Below are 18481 nucleotides of genomic sequence, written 5' to 3'. Positions count from 1 at the left end.
AGTTTAGTCATTTTAGCTTCTAGAGTCAGTTCAGGCTTGATCTGATCTAGAACCCACTGATTTGTTTTTTTGGCAATCCAGGGTATCCGTAACACTCTCCTCCAACACCACATTTCAAAGGAATCTACTTTCTTCCTATCAGCTTTCTTCGTTGTCCAGCTTTCATACCCATACATAGTAATAGGGAATACGATGGCATGAATTGACTTGATCTTGGTGGCCAGTGACACATCCTTACACTTAAGAATCTTTTCTAGCTCCTTCATGGCTGCCCTTCCCAGTCTCAATCTCCTTCTGATTTCTTGGCTGCAAGTGTGTGTGTGTGTTAAGTGCCGTCAAGTCGCTTCCGACTCATGGCGACCCTATGAATGAAAGTCCTCCAAAATGTCCTATCTTTGACAGCCTTGCTCAGATCTTGCAAATTGAAGGCTGTGGCTTCCTTTATTGAGTCAATCCATCTCTTGTTGGGTCTTCCTCTTTTCCTGCTGCCCTCAACTTTTCCTATCATGACGATCTTTTCCAGTGACTCTTGTCGTCTCATGACGTGACCAAAATACGACAGCCTCAGTTTAGTCATTTTAGCTTCTAGGGTCAGTTCAGGCTTGATTTGATCTATAACCCACTGATTTGTTTTTTTGGCAGTCCATGGAATCCGCAACACTTTCCTCCAACACCACATTTCAAAGGAATCTATTTTCTTCCTATCAGCTTTCTTCATTGGGCTGCAAGTAGGCCTACACAAATACTTTGAGACCAGTTAGCTTTGCCAACCTTCAGGTGGTCTGAATTCAAAGTCAAAGCACAAGCAAAAGTAAACCCAAAATAAGGCTACTATAATACAATATTGCTGTTTAGAAAAATATATTGAGAATAGAATCTCACAAACACAACCGCAGTTGAGCAAACAAGGAATTTACAACTGGTCTATTTTAGACCCAATATAATGGCGCACTAGGCGTTACAAAATAGTAAATATAGGCATAAACGCTCAATTCATCTCAAGTCCATACATATAAAGTGCAACAATCAGGCAACGGAATCAAGACGCTGTGCAATAGAATTCCGGTATAGTTCCATTTCATGTAAAACTTTCTCAAGCTTCTAGTCTCTCCGTGCAAGGTTCTGTGAAAAAATACATAACTAAATAGCACACTATTCATTATGAAATGCCAAGAATTCAAAAAACCATTCAAACCATTCAAAAAACCCACAGATAGGAGTGCCTTGCTACATTTCAATTCATTCCACCCAGGACATCTCAAAAGAAATTTACCATATGGACAATTCATACGCTTAAAACGTAATGCCACATTCAATAATGAGTATGCAGCCAAATCTTTAAGTAGTTCTTTATTGGGGAGAGATTTTCCACAATCTGTAATACATCAATGCAAAACACGAGCAGATAATCTCAACAGAACACAATTACTTACCAATAGTCAAAATAGAAATAAAAATAATATGACAGGAATCACAACAGCATTGCAATATAGCCATAAATCTAGAGATATACAAAACATCATAACTAAACATTGGCACCTAGTAAAAGACATCCCAGGTTGCTCCCAACCCCCTAGATTCGGTCTATGTAGAACCGGCTCTTTAAAAGATAAACTAATCAAATCAGACTGTATGACTCTGCAGCCTTCTGCCCAAACTGTTGGCCATTTTAGATGTGGCTACTGCAGCGCGTGTGCACAGGCGCTGCCTGTAAAGGAGTTTTGGGATGCAAGAACGGGTTTCAAATTTACATTAAGGAATTTTAGTAATTGCAATAATAAACACGTGATCTACGTCATCAGGTGCCCGTGTGGGCTTCCCTATGTGGGTAAGACAAAAAAGAGCAATAAAATTTAGGATTCAAAAACACAGGTCCCGCATTCGGAACCGTAATTTGGAGGCTCCTTTAACTGCACATTACTTAGAAAAGAAACACCAAGACTTCGAAATGCAGTTCTTCGTTGTGTGGCAGTACAAAGGGAAATCTTTCTCCATCAATAACATTGATCGAATCATGTCCCAGCAAGAGTCCCGTTTTATATTTATGTTTAACTCTTTGATACCAAACGGACTCAATACATATATGGATCTTTCCAGCTATCTTTAAAAAGTGTAGGGCGCTCCAATTCACATACACTGGGTAATTGAATGTTGGGTAGTTGAATGTAGAAGTACCGTAATACAGTAATTTTGAGTTTGCTTGCTCTGGCAGCCTTTTTAATGGCGCGTTGAACTAATGCATGTAGACGTCTTATCTAGCTGTCCATGCATACAGGGAAGGTACACTCCTTCGTTTTATGAATGGTATGTAAATTTTGAATGTTGGTTATTGATTATTGTATTTATTCTTGGCATTTCATAATGAATAGTGTGCTATTTAGTTATGTATTTTTTCACAGAACCTCGCACGGAGGGACTAAAAGCTTGAGAAAGTTTTACATGAAATGGAACTATACCGGAATTCCATTGCACAGCGTCTTGATTCCGTTGCCTGATTGTTGCACTTTATATGGACTTGAGATGAATTGAGCGTTTATGCCTATATTTACTATTTTGTAATGCCTAGTGCGCCATTATATTGGGTCTAAAATAGACCAGTTGTAAATTCCTTGTTTGCTCAACTGTGGTTGTGTTTGTGAGATTCTATTCTCAATATATTTTTCTAAACAGCAATATTGTATTATAGTAGCCTTATTTTGGGTTTACTTTTGCTTGTGCTTTGACTTTGAATTCAGAACTCCTGAGTAGCACTTGTAGCCGGTTTTGACTACAACCTCCAGGTGGTGGCTGAAGATCTCCTGGGATTACAATTGATCTCCAAGAGATAGAGATCAGTTCACTTGGAGAAAACTGCTGTTTTGGAAGGCAGACTCTAAGACATTATACCCCATTGAAGTCCCTCCCCTTCGCAAACCCTGCCCTCCTCAGGCTCCACCCCCAAAATCTCCAAGTATTTCCTAACATGTAGCTGGCAACCCTAGACAAGGTGGATAGGAAGTGAACCTAAGAACATAAGAAGAACCCTGCTGGATCAGACCAGTGGGTTATCTAGTCCAGCATCTTGTTTTCACCATGTCCAATGAACCAGTTGCCCTGGACAGCCAACAAACAGGGCACAGATGCCAAGGCCCTCCCCTTATGCTGCCTTCTAGCATTGGCATTCATGGAGGTTCCATTACTAACTGTCGGTAGTATGGACCTTTGATGGACCTCTCCTCCATGCATCTAACTCCCTTTCAAGGCTTTCTGTGCTCATGGTCCTCACTTAGGGTTGCCAGCCTCCAGGTGGTGCAATCGAAACTAGGACTAGTGCCCCAAACGTGGCTATTGGAATTCGTAGGCACTTATGGCAATGAGTACACACCCAAAATTATGCTGCTACCAATATATTCCTGCTACCAATTTCCTCAGAACATATGTTCCAAATGGAAAAGCCCATAGCTCCCTAAAAGTGAGTGGGAGCTATGGGCTTTTCCATTTGGAACATATGTTCTGAGGAAATTTTCTGTGTGGACTGCCGACGGGAAGAAGCAGTTGCGAAATAAGGAACTTACCGGAGACTTATTTTGGCTTCCATTACACAGCTGCAAGGACTTTAAGTTACTCTTTCATCTTCAAGGACTTAAAGTCACACGGACGGTTGTTGCATCTTCAAATGAAGGTTACACGTGTATTAGCACGTCAGTGCATCAATTGTATAATGTTTTAAGTTTGTGTTGTGCTCTTCAGTACAATATATTGGTAGCAGCATAATTTTGGGTGTGTACTCATTGCCATAAGTGCCTGCGAATTCCAATAGCCTCCAGGTGATGGCTGGAGATCTCCTGCTATTACAGCTGATCTCCAGGTGACAGAGTTCAGTTCCCCTGGAGAAAATGGCTGCTTTGGAAGGGGGACTCTATGGCATTACACCCCCCTGGAGTCCCTCTCCTCCCTAAACCCTGTCCTCCTCAAGCTCCACCCCCAAAATCTTCAGGTATTTCCCAGTCCAGACCTGGCAACCCTACCCTCACTACCTCCAATGGGACTGAATCCTGCAGTTTAATTACTCATTGAGTCACGACGTATTTCCGTTTGTCCTGTTCCCTCAACTTCATTGGGTGCCCCGGAGTTCTAGTATTATGGGAGAGGCTGGCCGTAATAAAAGGCATTACACAGATTTTGGTTTTTTTTTAGTTTGTGTGGCCAGTGGAGAGCCAGCATGGTGTAGTGGTTAAGAGCGGTGGTTTGGAGCGGTGGCTTCTGATCTGGAGAACTGGGTTTGATTCCCCACTCCTTCACATGAGCGGCAGAGGCTAATCTGGTGAACTGGACTTCCCCCACCCACCCCCACACTCCTACACATGAAGCCAGCTGAGTGACCTTGGGCTAGTCACAGCTCTCTTAGAGCTCTCTCAGCCCCACCTACCTCACAGGGCGTCTATTGTGGGGTGGGGAAGGTGTTAGTAAGCCAGTTTGAGTCTCCCTTAAGTGGTAGAGAAAGTTGGCATATAAAAACCAACTCTTCTTCTTCTACTTCTACATAGATTTTGGTATTTTTTTTTTTTTTAGAGTTTCTGTGGCCAGTTCCAACTTTTGTCTTATACTAAATCAGCCTGTTGAGTCAGGTATTGGCAACCCTGACTGCTATCACCTCTCAGGTACAGTGGGATCTTTCCCTGCCTTCCTACCTGAGATGCTGGAGACCGATCCTGAGCCAGGACATGCTCTGCCGCTCTCCTGTGGCCCCTATCTAGCTAAGCTCCCAAACATTAGAGGCTACTTCACATCAAGTCTGATTATTGATCCGCCCCGGCTTTCACTGTCCTTTTATGCATGGCTGTTTCCCTCGTGATCACCCCTCCGATGACTTTGAGTCTTTGTTGTGATTATGCATGCTGTTTCCGACCATCAGAGGTCGCCTCACTCTCCCCCTGCTTTTCCCCGCATTTTGAAATTCGAGGTAAAACATGTCCCTGAAAATGTGGACAAAATGCGGGGAAATGCACGGGGAGAGCGGGGCGACCTCCGATGGTTGGAAACGGCATGCATAATCCAAACAAAGACCCGAAGTCGTTGGAGGGGTGACTACGAGGGAAACAGCCATGCATATAAGACCATTGTCTATACAGAGCAAATTCTTTCCTAACACCTGCTATCTGGGATCTTCTCTAATGAGAATTGCTAGAGATAGAACCCCAGAGTCTAGCTAAACATGGACTTTAACAATACAGCCTCTCTTGAGATCATTCGAATAGATGTCTGACTATTTAATGGTGTTTAATAATCCAATTTACAATCATGACGTTCCCACCCACCCTTTCTGGAAAAGTAGGTAGAAGTTCATGGTGACACAGGCCAAGGTAGGACTTTGCACCCGTGGGCTCAGGGCCCACCTCAAATTGGAAAGAAGTAGGGGGGCGGGGGACAGAAACAATTTAGGTAATGGTTACCCAGTTTGGCCCGAGTGTAACTGCCTCCCTGTACCTCTTTCCCTATATAGCTGTCAGTCTTCGCCCTGTCGGCGAATTGGAAGAGAGGAGGGATTTCCAGTCCCTGACACTATTTTTGCACGGTTGGAGCTTAAACTTTGCCACACAGGAGAAAGAGGGTTCAGGGCAGAGAGACCTCGCGAAAAGGCACCCCCAAGGGCTACAAAGGAACCTTTTGGATAAAACTCGCAGCCAAATAACCCTGAAGGAATTGAGGTCGGCGACAGCCGGGGTGAGTCTGTGCATATCGATTTCAGGTGGAATCTGTCATTTCTTCTCGTTTGCGGCTCCTGTCGGATTCCAGTGCAATACAAACAAGAGGACAAAGGTCGGGACTAGGATGGGGCAGCCATGGGGCAGAGAAAAGTCTGCTAATGAGGAAATGCTTTAACAAACAAGACGCTAAAGGCTTACCACTCATCACACACCTCAAACAGATTGGCAGCCCCAATTGCAGTATTTTTTTTAAAAAAAACATTCAAAACTGGGACCCACAAAGACTTATCTCACCCACAAAGCGGTGGACTCTGATCTGAGTTTGATTCCCCACTCCTCCACTTGAGCGGCGGGGGCTAATCTGGTGAACTGGATTTGTTTCCCCACTCCTACACACAAAGCCAGCTTGGTAGACTTGGGCGAGTTACAGCTCTGTTAGAGCTCTCTCAGCCCCACCTACCTCACAGGGTCCGTTGTGGGGAGGGGAAGGGAAGGTGATTGTAAGCCGGTTTGAGTCTCTCTTAAGTCGTAGAGAAAGTCGGTATATCTTCTTCTGCTTCTGCTTCTGCTTCTGCTTCTTCTGCTTCTTCTCCCTGTGTGTGAACGGATAACGTCTAGCGCTCACGTTGGGGATTGTGAACACTGCCCTGGAAATCCCTGGAGATTCGGTGGCCATGCTTGTGGAAGGGGGAATTTTGAGAGGGATTTCACCTAGAATCTGTGTTATACCAGTGTCTGCCCTCGGATGCCGCCGTTTTCTCCAGGGGAACTGATTTTTTGTAGTCTGGAGATGATCTGTAATTCCAGGAGAACTCCAAGCTCAGCCTGGAGGCTGGCTACCCCAATGGCGCTTCCACACATGCTCAATAATGCACTTTTTTTTGTAAGCAAGAAGCTACGAATCCTACTGCGTTTACAGTTATCGAACACACAATTAGGTGTAGGAATTGATTAACTTTTGTAAGACTTGTTGCAGTGCACACTGACGAAATACCTGGATTTGAAATGGCAGATTACCTGGGAAGGCTGTCTGTGCGCTTCTTGCTTACAAAATAGACTGTACTATATCAACGCTACGGAGCTCATGGGCAAAAATGCATGGTCACTTTAGCCTCCTTTATTCCTTGTTTCAGACAGGATTTAGCCAGGATCAAATGCACGTTCGGCGAAAAGCATGCGTTCGATCCTGGCTGAATCCTGGCTGAAACAGGAAATAAAGGAGGCTAAAGTGACCATGCGTTTTCGCCCTATGAAATTGACACATAACGACAGAGAATAATTGACTATCTCCAGCCAGCTCCATTTCAGGCTTTACAATTTCTGTGGACTTGTCCTTGTATCTTTGCACCTTTTTAGAGGTGGATGTTATGAGAGACTTCCTCCTGTTGGATGCGACTGGAGATTTTGTTCGCATTGTTATTTTGAGATTTATGAGTGTTGTTTTGTATTATAATTATATTTCATGCTTTATACTCATGAATCAGCTATTTTGTTTGAACAGAGTGTAGTGTTCTCCTGTACTGTTTTTGTACCATTGCAATTGGTATAGAGGTGTGATTTTGTACATAAGTACCTGGAGACTGGCAACCCTAGGGATGGGGGATCCTGAGAAATGATATGGGGGAATTAGTGGAAATTGCCAGTTACTATCAGGATTAGTTTCAGGAAGGGGGAATTAGTGGAAATTGCCAGTTTTAGTCTGGACCCAGCCACCTTTGGCCAAATCAAATAAATAAATCTGTAAATGTGATTTCAAGACAGACCTGAACCTTTGCACCTTTCATTATCATTTATTAATTATAAACCTTGGTTGGTAGAATGGTGTGGTGGAACAGAGCGTCCATCAACACTCCAACTGGTGTGGTGCAGATGTGTGAATACTTGTTCTTCAGCTGCTGTGGGAGAGGAAAATCATCAGGTTGAACAGAATTGCAATTTCATATGTCTTTTAAGGGTTTAGGAGGGAGGGGTACAGGCTGAGGCTAGAAAAGACTCCAGTTCATTCCCTGTTTTGTTCGGATGGCAGAGGCCAGGTGGCTGAAGGGTAGATCCAGAATAGCCACTGGACTGAGAAATAAGAATCTGTGGAAAGGAGAATTGGGGGGAAAGGAAGAGACCAGGAACTAGGGTTGCCAACCTCCAGGTGGTAGCTGGAGATCTCCCTCTATTACAATTGATCTCCAGGTGACAGAGATCAGTTCACTTGGAGCAAATGGCCAGTTTAGAAGGTGGACTCTATGACTTTAAACCCCACTGAAGTCCTTCCCCTTCCCAAATCTCGCCATCCTCAGACTCCACCCCCAAAATCCCAGGTATTTCCCATCCTGGGGCTGGCAACCCTACCAGGAACTGAAGCCATGTCATATGTTTACTTTAGGGTTGCCAGGTCCATCTTTGGCACCAGCGGGAGGTTTTTGGGGCGGAGCCTGAGGAGGGTAGGGTTTGTGGAGGGGAGGGACTTCAATGCCATAGAGTCCAATTGCCAAAGCATTTTTTCTAGGGGAACTGATCTCTATCAGCTGGAGATCAGTCGTAGTAGCAGAAGATCTCCAGCTAGTACCTGGAGGTTGGCAAACCTAGTTTACTTGCACTAAACATCCACTTTTTTGGCTACGGGTTCCAAGTTCATTGGAAAACAGAGTGAAATTATTCAGATTTTGAACCTGAGGAAATTGCCTTAACAGGTGAATGAAAATACCATCTGCTGTTGTCAGAAATTCAGAATCCCTTGCATTAGTTCTTCCATTTGAACTGGGGCTTGGCTACGTATGGATTCATGGTGGACCTACATTTTTGGGACCCTGAAGCTTGAGCTGTTATGGGGGCCCCTTCGCAACCAGCAACAATAGGGCAACATCCAACAAGGTCCAAAGGGCCTTGCTGCCCTTGTAAGGAACTCAAGGCCCAAACAGCAGAGAACAGGGTAGTGGGGTGGAGTCCTTGAAAATGGGCCACACAGTGAGCCTCTTCCCACCAGCAACGAGGTCTGGGTAACCGCTGTTACCTTCTTCCATGGGGTTGTTCTATGGCAGATGTATTGGTTCATTCTCTAATAGAGAGGTAAAAAGGTCATCAGAGGGGGTTCATTAGGATAAAGAGGTGAAAATCTGATTTTTGGTGTTAAAATGCACAAGCGAGACGAGTGCAGCCTGAATTGAGAATTCAGATGTCTTTTTATGGTTCTGATTGGCTCTAGCCTAAGGGCTAAGCTGTAGAACTATTAAGCCGTGCACCAACAAAGGATTCAAGGATCCAGCTGCCAAAATGTAGGCCATGAATAGATGCTGGTGAGCTCAGCAAGCCCATACAGCTGGGGGACCTGTTTATATACACAGTCAGTTAGCAGTGCCACAGGTAAAACACCTTTATTGTGGGCACTTCACTATAAGCCCCCGGGAAAATTTTGAAATTTGGCCAATCACAGGGACGTTTTGAGGCCACATCAAATGGGTATTAGAGTATATTCTAAGGTCAATGTTAAGTATTTCAACCCATTGGCTTATGCTTCTATCACTAAAATAGCCTTATTTTTAATAACAAACACTTTTTAAAAAAACTCCATCGATTTTGCTTTAAAATACACTCATTTTAAAAAAAGTTGGTTCAGGGCCCCTCCAGGATTAGGGGCCCTGAAGCTTAAACTTCATTAGTTTAATAGTAGATCCGCCACTATGGATCCAAAACCTGCAGATCCCATAATTAAACATTAACTTCAGTAAGGTCAAGCAGTTACTGAAAAAGATTAGCTGGACACATGGAAGAGAAGTCTGTTTGTAGAGATGGAATTCTGCTGGAAGTGCAATGGGATCTCTGATAAAATTGCCAACTCTGGGTTGAGAAATTTCTGGAGAATTGGTGGTGGAATCTGGGGAGGGCGAGATCTGGGGAGTGTTGAGACGTCAACAAAGCATTATGCCATAGTATTATGCCACCCTCCAAATCAGCCATTTTGTCTAGGGAACTGATCTTTGCCATCTGGAGACCTGGAGAGCCAGCGTGGGGTAGTGGTTAAGAGCGGCGGACTCTAATCTGGTGAACCAGGTTGGTTTCTCCACTCCTACACATGAATAGGGTTGCCAGCCTCCAGGTAGTAGTTGGAGATCTCCTGCTATTACAACTGATCTCCAGCTGATAGAGATCAGTTCCCCTGGAGAAAATGGCCACTTTGGCAATTGGACTCTATGGCATTGAAGCCCCTCCCCAAGCCCCGCCCTCCTCAGGCTCTGCCCTTAAAACCTCCTGCCGGTGGCAAAGAGGGACCTGACAACCCTACACATGAAGCCTGCTGGCTGACCTTGGGCCAATCGCAGTTCTCTCCAAACTCTCTCAGCCCCACCTACCTCACAAGGTGTCTGTTGTGGGGAGAGGAAGGGAAGGAGATTATAAGCTGGTTTGATTCTCCTTAGAAAGTAGTGAAAGTTGGCATATAAAAACCAACTTTTCTTCTTCATCATCAGCTGTAATTCTGGGAGATCTCCAGGGCCCACCTGGAGGCTGGCATTCCTAAAACATGTTGGCCAAACCAAATTGGGGGCTCCTTGGGACCTGGCAAGATTCTCTTGGGAGTCTAGGAACCTTCTCATTGTTGCAGGCTGTTTTGCAAAAGCACAAAGGCTTTCTGTGGATTTAGAAGACGTGGCATTGTATTATGGGTTACTGCATTTCTCAGCAAGGGGTACGGTAGCTTTACAGCAGAGTTTTGCGGCATTATGAATCCGGAAGAGACAGACGGCTTTCAGTTTTAGCTAATGCATTGTTGTCACATAAAGGACCCAGGGGGAGCTCGGCCTGAAGTGCTGCTACTTAGAAGCCAATGGTCAGCAGTACAGCTGGAGGTTGGAAGATTAAATGATCTGTTTATTAAGGCCAAAATAAATGCAGTCGGGTGTGTTTACCTCAAACAAGCAGGTAAATTCACACACCAGAACAAAAGATTACAACAACATTTATAAACTCTGGTCAGGGGTGTTACAATACACGTAATACAGAGCATAGACATACAAAGACCCAATAATGGACACCTTTGGATTAGCATAGGCCTATCAGTGGAGGTTGAGGCGGCACCTTAGCTGGTTACATGATCTGGGGCAGGGAACATTCCTTAGGCCGTAGTAATTCTGGGCCGTGTCTTGGTGGAAGGTTGTATCAGACACCGACAGCCTGATTTACTGACTCCTGGCTCCTGGTTGCCATCTTCCCAAAGCCCTCATGTGTGTGTGCACATGAATGCATAGTATTTCAAACCTGCTCTTATACTTTAGGCCTAGCCTTTCCATAAGAGCAATTATACAAACTGAACACAAAAGCATACATTCAGATAATAATAATGATTACAGGCATTGCATTTCCCCCTTTTACTTGTTACCTTTAAATTCTTTTAAAGCACGGGTGTGAGGGGGCTAGGGGTCCAGAAGGCGCACAAGCTTCCTTGGGACAGCAGGTTAATAGAACAATTGGTGCTGAGAGCAACTGCAGGCATGAGAGTTTGAGCTAAAGTGTTCATCTATGCAGAACCTGAGAGCAGGTGATGTAGGTAACAGCAGACAATAAAACAAAAAGGATTAACAAACAACCTTCTATGCAGACATATTAAGAACTTCCCACAAATTCTCAGTTTTTACTTGGCATACATTATGACAGACTTGCACCTGTAATATTGTTTACTGTCCATTTAGAGTATCAACTGAATGTCATGAGCAAAATGCCTTTAAGTCCAAATCTGTGCTGATTATGATGAATATAAAATTATTGTTGATATTTCCACGAGCTCTTTAGTGCACCTGTGCTGATGGATTCAGTTTAATAGTCACTTGTTGGTACTGAAGGGCTGGCAGGCACAGGACTTTGTCATGTATATAATTAATGTTTTGATGTATAGTCTAAAAGATGGAGATGTGTAGGCAGAGTCCATATTGAAACAAACATAATTGTTATTGTAGTTTCACAAACCTGTTAAACATCAAAGCTGAATTCCTTTGTAACTGTTGGAGTCAGTGTCAATTGCTTTTAGAAATCACATTGGAAACACTCAGGAAGGCCATTATTCAGAGGAGTTGTGTTTCCTTTTTGCAGAACACAATGATAGTTTAGGACCTGAGATGTTAATTATGGATTCCGCATCAGGCATCTGGGGTACTTTTTCCACATGGTAAGTATGTCTCCACACCACCTTTTTCTGTGACTTTTGACTGCTGTAAAAGGTAATTGAGCAGTACCTGGAACATTTGCTTTACCTCAGTTGGTGGCCATTAGCTCCACAGAAATTTTTGATCATGACTCATTTGCCTGGAATAATATTATAGCTGGCACAGGCCCTCAGAAATATTTAAACTTCTTTAAACACCTGTAGTAAGAAAGATAGTCAAAACAAATTTGCAGCAGTGAGGAATGTCCAAAAGTCAATCTTTGTGAGTGTTGAATTTCACAGTCTCTCAGGAAAATCATTTTTGCAAAGGGATCATTGTTGTTGATGGAGACCCTGCAATAAACTGCAAAATTAAGAGTACCTGAATGCCACACGTCTGGCATTAAAGCTGGATGAAGGTTATTTTAAGCCTGTATTATTTAGTACAATAACTGGCCTGCTGTCAAGCCTGCTTTCCACAGCTCTAAGCAGCCTGTCAGACTCTGACCATTTTAGTTTCGATTCTACCAGGTGCCTCTCAAGGCCAAACTGCTGCTGAATTCCTGTTCCAGTGCTATCTCCCGTGGGAACGACTCCTCAGTAGAGGGGGGGCCACCTTGACCTGTTGTGACTAATACTTTCCCTTATAGGCCTACCCCGTGCTCCAAATTGCCATTCGTGCCAATGTACCTGTAAGCTCTGCATACCTGTATGTTTTCCATTAAATCAGCTCTCTTTTGGACTCTTTGTCTCTGGATGCTGTTTGTGGGACTACCACGGAACAAGTGCTCACATTTTGGCACGAACCACTTCTCTATTTTTTCCTGCCTGGCTGAAGCCCTGGAGGGTTTGCCGGGTCCTCGGATTGGAGCAGGGGACGTGCTCTCTGAGTGAATTACCTGTGGCTGGAGCCCTGCAGGGTTCGCCTACGCCCTGGATGGGAGCAGAAGCGACGCTCCCCGGGAAGAGGGTTTCTGGCAGAAACCCTGGTACCTTCCATTGGATCCGTTGGATGAGTACCCCGATGATCCTTCTTTGCTAGATGACATTCTTGCTGAGGCGCTGCGGACGGAATGCGGAGATCAATCGCCTGATTGTACTCCTTCGAGCTCAGTGGCGTCCTCTAGCTGACACGACCCCCTGGACGGACCCCGGCACAGATCAAAGTGCCCAGCATGAACTCCGCGTACTGGACGGTTTGGTTGAGGAAGTTCGACTGGCACAGGAGGATTTAGTAACTTTGACCCACTTGCTAGCGGGGTTAACTATACGTGAAGGACAACAAGAACCAGTAGTGGCCCCAATCCGCCCTGTTCCGCCCCGATCCATGGCGGGATCACGGGCGGAGGAGACTCCGGCCCCAACTGCTCCTGATCCCAACTTGTGCTTGAAAGAAGCACGGGATGTAGCGGCCCGAACAGCCTTACTGTTCCTGGAGCTGACCTACAGCTGTTCCTACAGCCATGGTGGCTGACCTCACGAAACTTTTAACCCCTGAGTTTGGAGCAGATGCTGCTGCTCTGGCAGTTCAGGTTCAACCGTTATTGGACCTAACAGATTCCTCTGAACTCCTTCTGCTTTTGGAGAACGAAGCTCTCCCGATTGTCACTACGACGATTGCCACCAAGCTTGAGGCCGACCAAGTGCTCGCAGACCGACAAAGGGCCGAGGAACAGTTGCGGGCTGCGGATGCGGCGGCTTGGGCGTGGGCTGCGCAGGAAGAGGAGCAACGTTTGGTAGCCGTTCGAGCCCGCACGCTCACAGACTTACGTCCCAAAGACAGCACCGACTTTGGATTTATCCCCTCATTTTCTTCGAGTTTTGGTCCATATTGTGACACGCAATGCGCACGTCGGCGTGCAGGTCGCTTCACTGAGCCGGACTTCTCGGATGAGGAAGACCTATATAGTGAGGAACCTCACTGGGCTACTGGTCTTCGGGTCAGCCAGTCCCGACGCATGGGGGGAGCTGGAGATGAAATGCGTCTCTTGCGGGGCCAAAACCGGGACTTGAATGATTGTGTGGCCCGCCTGCAGGACCAAATGGAACAATTGCTTCGAGAAAATGAACGTTTGCAACAAGCTCTAACTACTCCAGCCCAACCAGTGCCAGCTCAGCCGGTTTTACCGGCCCCAGGGGCCCCGGCTTTGCCAGCCCCTGGAGCCCCTGTTTTACCGGCTCCAGGAGCACCGGTGCTGCCGGCCCCTGGAGCACCGTTTGTGCCACCTCCAGGGCAACCACCCACCCCCTGCCCATACAATGGAAGCAACCTCAGTTGACAGTGACCTACGACGGCCCCTCGATCCTGCACCAGCAAACCCATCGGGGTTCCGGATTACAAGTGCCCCACTGGGACAACTCGCTGTCTTCAGATGAGGACAAAGACTGGGACCCCGCGGCTTTGAATCTCGAATCTCCTCTGGATCTGTCAAAAAATGGGCTGGGTCTGCGGTGAGTGGAGCGACACCGCAGACCCTCGCAGCTATTCCTGCAAAACCCAATGCTCCGGTGAAGTGTGGCGCAATCACAAGAACCTGGAAGCACGGGGGCCTGGAAACTGTCCGCGAAACAAGTTCGCTGGGCGGACTTCTTTGCTTAGTTCTGTTTCATATTGAAACATGTCCTGGGGAAACAAAATGTCCTGGCTGATGCTCTATCCAGACTTCCCCAATATCCAGCCAAGGTTGAACGCCCCACGGAGTCCCTGTTCACTCCTGCTCAAAGGGGTTTGCCACCCACTCTAGCAGTCCAAACCCGAGCGCAAACCCAGCTCCCACCGCAACCCCCATAAGGGGGGGACACTTCAAGCCCAACCACACCGGTCAGCCCGACCGCGCCACCCCCCTCGCCTCCTTCGCCAGCTCCGTTGGCGCCCAGTCACATAGACAATCCAGCCGTCCAACCCCCCTCAGGGACGTCCCCTCCTTCCACCACAGAGCCTACACCGCCAGATGGGTTGGATCTCACAGACTCTTTTTTAACCTCACTTTGTTCCGCGTACCAAGCCGAACTCTCTAAGCAAACCTTCCCCTCCACTCTAACTGAACGTAGAGGCTTATGGTACAAAGACTCTAAGCTGTACGTGCCTAAAGAGTTCCAAAAAGAAGTCCTACAGCTGGTCCATGGAGCCAAGACACTTTGAGTTTCTAAAAACTGCACATGTTATGGAGGCAGTTTTGGTGGGCGGGCATGCGGACTGATGTGGATTCCTTCATTCGCAGTTGCCCAGTCTGCGCTACGGTGAAAAGGGCCCAAGGGAAGCCTCCTGGATTGTTGCAGCCGTTAGTGACCCCCACTAGACCTTGGGAGGTTATTGCTATGGATTTTATGACTGACCTCCCCCTCAGCGAGGGGAAAACTGTACTTTGGGTAATCAAGGACCTGTTCTCTAAACAGGTGCATCTCGTCCCCTGCGCAGGTATCCCGTCCGCCCCAAAACTGGCCTGCCTCTTTGTGTCACATGTATTCCGTCTACATTCCTTTCCGCGCAAGGTGATCAGCGACCGCGGAAGTAGCTATGTGGCTAAATTCTGGAAAGCTTTCTTAAAATTAGTGGGGGTGGAACAAATGTCTCTCAAGTGCTTTCCACCCCCAAACCGATGGCCAAACCGAACGGGTGAATGCTGTGTTGGAATGCTACTTGTGCTGTTATGTTAACTATCATCAGGATGATTGGGTTGAATTGTTACCCTTTGCTGAATATGTGTATAATAATGCTGTGCATCAGTCAACTGGATTTAGCCCCTTTCGGGCTGTTTATGGGCAAGACTTTGGTCCCATAAGCCGTAACGATGTCTCCGGGGTGGAGGGGGGAGAAAGTGTTGCTGACTGGGTGCACACGATTCAGACAACCTGGCCTTGGCTGGTACGTAATCTAGAGCGAGCTAAATGTAAATACGAAAGTCAAGCCGATAAGCATCGCTCACCGGGCAAAGACTACTCAGTGGGAGACATGGTTTATTTGTCCACCAAGAATCTACGGTCCAACCGCCCGTGTAACAAACTCAGTGCCAAGTACGTGGGTCCCTTCCCCATTGCTCGTATCATCAACCCAGTCACTGTGGAACTTTCACTCCCAAAATCACTCAGGAGAGTCCATCTTGTCTTTCATGTCAGTTTGCTGAAGCCACACGTGCCGTCCCCCGAGTGGCATCCTGAACCACTTCCTGATGTACCAGTGATGGTTGGGGGGGAGGAACATTTTGAGGTTGCAAAAATCTTGGACTCTCGCATCCATCATGGGTCTCTCCACTACCTGATCCGTTGGAAACATTTCGGTCCCGCCCATGATGAATGGGTACATGCACGTGACGTGTCTGCATCCCGTTTGGTCCGCCAATTCCATACCGCCTACCCTGACAAGCCTGGACCGGTGACGGACGGTGGGCGGGGGCTAAAGGAGGGCAGAATGTCAGGCCTGCTTTCCACAGCTCTAAGCAGCCTGTCAGATTCTGACCGTTTTAGTTTCGATTCTACCAAGTGCCTCTCAAGGCCAAACTGCTAACTGCTGAATTCCTGCTCCAGTGCTATCTCCCGTGGGAACGACTCCTCAGTAGAGGGGGGCCCCCGCCTTGACCTGTTGTGACTAATACTTTGCCTTATAGGCCTACCCTATGCTCCCAATTGCCATTCGTGCCAATGTACCTGTAAGCTCTGCATACCTGTATGTTTTCCATTAAATCAGCTCTCTTTTGGACTCTTTGTCTCTGGATGCTGTTTGTGAGACTACCACGGGACAAGTGCTCACACCTGCACTTGGCCCTGAAAGGCTTGCTTTGATGTCTTCTGTCCAGATTCAGTCTTCTTCCTAGAAATAAAAAATCTACCCGCAACTTAAAAACTGTAGCAGTGAGTAATTTTCTAATTGTGCACATGTTAGGTTTAAACAGAGAGTCTCTTTGTAACTAAATAATGAGCTTAATGCCGGTATTTGTGACTTATTGCAGTTAGAGAAGTGTGTGCGTGCTTTGTACAGACTTAAGTGAATAGAAATAAATAGAAAGAGAGAGGGGATGTTTTTGACACGCATTTATATACATGGGTGTCGTATTTAAAAGGAGGATTTTTGTTTTGCCCCTGTTTATATCGACGGGGCAGTGCCACAAGTAAAAAAAACACCTTTATTGGAGGCACAGTTTTGGTATCCTTGATCCTCCCCCCTTTTCTTGTTAACTGACATACTTGTCAATTGTAGGGTGAGTTTTGATGATTTTAGGAGATTCCAGGAGATTTCTGGAGATGTGGGGAAGTCCCTAAAACCACTTTATTAAGAGTCCAGAGGTGGACAAACTTAGGAGAGACAGTTGGAAGAAGCACAGACTGGAACCGGCAATGCAGTTGACAGCAAAAACATTTGAGAAATTGCAGATTAAAAAAAAAAAACTTTTTGCACTTTGCCTTGGTAAACACAGAGTAAAAAAAAACAACGAATAAAAACAACGTGAATACGAATATGTACTAATATAGGTATAATTGAGACAATATTTAAAACAAGATTGGTTGAAGTATTAACTTGTAAACCATGATTGCAGAGATAAAAAGAAGGACCTGCTGCGGGCCCCCCCCTTTCTTTGTGTTGGAGAAAGGGAGAGGCAAGTACAGTATTGCTTTGAGGGAGTTTGAAATGAAGCAATGGGTTTAAACAGAATGGAAAACAAATGCATACTGAAAATTAGGATTTTGAACAAACATATATAAAAATAACAATATAACAAGGTTTATAAAGTGCTGGAGTCATAATATTATTTGTGGAACATGTAGGCATGGCAGGTTCTTAGGGGAAAAAACAAAACAAAATATAATACATTATACGGTACCCAAGGAAGGAGGTTATAAATGTTAGCATTTTGTTTTAAAACCAGGACATAGGTTTTTAACGTTGTAACATGCCCAGTGTCATAATTAGCAGAGCAGAATGTGGACGTTGTCACTAAAGAATGGAAAAGTGGTTTATATAAGTTTAACTTGCAATAGTAAAATAGAGAAACAGCAATAAGGAAAGACACAGAATAAAAAGTTTTAGTGACATTGTGTGGAGAGCAGCAAAAAAAAACGTCTTTCAACACTAGTTTAAACTGAAGGGAACAGGCAATAGTAGTGAGAATTATTAAAACAAAATAAATGGTGTGGTGTTGGGAAATTGACAGCACATTGTTAAACATAGCGAAACTCTTTTAAAACCAGGAAAATAATAAGAATAGACATGTTGAACCAGCAATATATAAAAAACACAATTTCATAATAATGTCGTTTTCATGTACAGTTGCATTGTAATAGTGTTGAAGTTGTACACTCACATTGAGCCCTGGAAGGCAGGCTTCTGCTTAATGAAAACAAGCTGAGAAATATTAATTAAAATATAGACAAACAAAAAAAGAATGTTCAACCCATTTGCCTGTCATCACAGTGAAATATAAAGCGTACACCTGTACCCTGTGTTTGTTCATGTTTATTAACTGTTTGATTTTTGTTGATTTTGTATTGATATCGCTACACTTACACAAAACATCTTGATTTTGCAACCAGCCTATTGCTTTTCTTATCACATACAAAATTCCTTCATGGTCCCCACATCACGGCAAACCACCTGTGTCAACGTTCACCAAACCAAAATTTATTACGCACACCAGCCTGTCTTGAAGGCAGCCCCCATGTAACATTTCACATTCTT

This window comes from Euleptes europaea, chromosome 2, assembly GCF_029931775.1.
Source record: "Euleptes europaea isolate rEulEur1 chromosome 2, rEulEur1.hap1, whole genome shotgun sequence".
NCBI lineage: Eukaryota > Metazoa > Chordata > Lepidosauria > Squamata > Sphaerodactylidae > Euleptes > Euleptes europaea.
The sequence above is the reverse complement of the archived record's forward strand: the minus strand, read 5'-3'. Positions refer to the sequence as shown.